Raw genomic sequence first — 2352 nt, 5'->3', positions numbered from 1 at the left:
TCTAGTTATGATTCTTATTATACTAGTCTCATTAAGAGATACACACCCTTTTCCCTTTTCTTTTTGGTATTGTTTCTTTGTTTTAAATCGATAGGGTCTATCTTGGTCCAGAGTACAGCTTTTGTGGCAAAGCCCCTCTCCCTCTTAAATTGTCTATGTTTCTTCTGCTATTTGTTTTGTCTGTGACATTACCGTTTTCCACCTCATTAGTTTAATTGTGTTTCTGACACTCCTGTCTAGTGTCATCTGCATCTATGGAATGAATCTGTTGTTCTTTTCTTTCTTTTTCTCTGTTAGTAGTTTCTATATTTGTTTACTTATTTATTTGGAAAGGAAGACCAGCATTTAGGATAATAAACCTTTTCTAGCCTCATTATTTTAAAATTTATTTACTTCTTCTCCTTATTATTTTTTTTCCTTTGAGCTTAATTCGTGCTTTCTTCATAGTTTGTGGTAAAAAGTATGACATTTAATGGTTCGATGCTTTTTGCTAATATGTGCAGTTAAAGCTATAAAGGTATAAACCCCTCCCTTCTTCCCTCCCTCCCTCCCTCCCTCCCTCCCTCCCTCCCCTCTCCCTCCCCCTCCCTCTCTCCCTCTCCCCTCTCCCTCCCCCCTCTCCCTCCCTCCCTCCCCTCTCCCTCCCCCTCCCTCCCTCCCTCCCTCCCTCCCTCTCTCTCTCTCTTTCTTTCTTTCTTTCCCTCCTCCTCTTCTTCCTCCTCTTTTTAATATGGAGTGCCTCACACATTTACATGTCATCCTTGCACAGAGGCCATGCTAATCTTTGTGTCATTCCAATTCTGGCCTTTGTGCTCCCAAAGTGATCACATCTACAAATTCTTATATCTTTTTGCAAGGGGTTGTTACATCCCTTAAATTTTGGAGTGTAACATTTGCTATGCCGTGACATATTTTAATGTTCTTTTTAATTTTTCTTTACCTATGAGTGAAAAAGAAATGTATTGCTTTATTTATAAACAGTTAAAGAATTTTCTAGATACATTATTATTGGCTTCTAATTTAAGCCCCCCCTCCCCACTGTTAGTATTCTGTCTAAACTCCACCCCCATAGTTACCTGGCAACAGCCAAGTATGCTCCTCCCCACAGTTACCTGGCAACAGCTAGGTAGGCCTGGCCCACTATAAAAGGGCTGCTTGCCCCCTCCTCTCTCTCTTGCTCTCTTGCCTTTTTGCTCCCCCTCTGTCCCCTCGCCCCTTCTCCCTTCCCCTCCACCTCTCTCCACGTGCTCATGGCCAGCCACTACTTCTCTACTCTCTCTCTCTCTCTCTCTGCCTCTGCCTCTACTACCCTCTTAACTCCCCTCCCCATGTCCTGAATATACCCAATTCTATACTATACTGTTGTGTGACTGGTCTTTCAGGGGGAAGGGATGTCTCTGCATGGGGCCACTGAGACCCCATACCTTCCCCCATACCTCACCACACACGCTCACAGAACATATTCTTTTTATCTCTTTATCTTTTTATAAACACATCACTCACCCCAGAGAAAGTAATTTGTGGTTTTTTTTAAAAAGTATTTTTTAAATATACTGAGGTTGCTTTAGGTCTCAGGAGATGATCCTTCTTGGTGATTGGTCTCTGTGGGCTAAGACAGTATTTGTATTGTGCATCTGTCTCATGAAGGAGTTGGTAAGTGACAGTTAGACCTCACTGGTTGATAGAGAGGTCACAGTTCCTCTGTGCTTACTCACTTTCACGGTCTCACCCAGTTGTCTTGTGTGTTACCATTTTCATGATTTTGTCTATTTTTTCCTTTCTATGTTGTCTGTTTTGCATTCTAAATGCCTGCTGATTTAGGCAGCATCCTGGCTCTGTGGACCCTCTTGCTGCTCTGGGGATATTCAGTATAGTTCTCTGCATCCTCTTCTCTACCATCCTGGGTCTCTCGCTTATGTTCTTTCCTTTTTTTCTGGTCTGTAGCTTTTCTTTCACAGTGCAAGCTCTTTTCCCTATGTGTGGCCCTTCATATTTAAAGAACAAGGCATCAGAAGGTAGACTGAAGCGAGTTTGCATGGCTGGGGTTTCCCTGTAGCCCAGTGAGAGGGATCTGGTTCTGCTACCCCTGACTAGCTGTGTCAGGACTTACAACAGAGTTGTATTCCTTTAGTTCACAGTTGAAATTCTTTTACTCTTCTTGCGAGCCCATTTGTTTTAACTAGGGGTCGGGCTCCCAGACATAGAGAGGAGAACTTTTACCAAGCCCCACTATCTAGCACAGCACTCACCCCACAGTTGCAGCCGAACCTTACAGGTCTAATTTGATGCATTGCATGAAGGTGTTTTCTCTCAGTGGTCACCACAGCTAGGCTGGCTGAGTTAACCTCTAAC

At 43.3% G+C, this 2352-nt stretch overlaps 1 non-coding gene across 1 annotated transcript; it reads right to left on the bottom strand.

Annotated features, from left to right (window-relative positions):
• Positions 1 to 724: 724 nt before the first annotated feature.
• On the bottom strand, positions 725 to 828 carry LOC114613117. The gene has a single exon (XR_003710135.1). It is a non-coding gene; the product is annotated as a U6 spliceosomal RNA (small nuclear RNA).
• Between the last annotated feature and the right edge of the window lie 1524 nt (positions 829 to 2352).

The sequence above is a fragment of the Grammomys surdaster genome, unplaced genomic scaffold (genome assembly GCF_004785775.1).
Source record: "Grammomys surdaster isolate TR1022 unplaced genomic scaffold, NIH_TR_1.0 126187, whole genome shotgun sequence".
Classification (NCBI taxonomy): domain Eukaryota; kingdom Metazoa; phylum Chordata; class Mammalia; order Rodentia; family Muridae; genus Grammomys; species Grammomys surdaster.
This window is presented reverse-complemented; position numbering and strand designations above follow the sequence as displayed.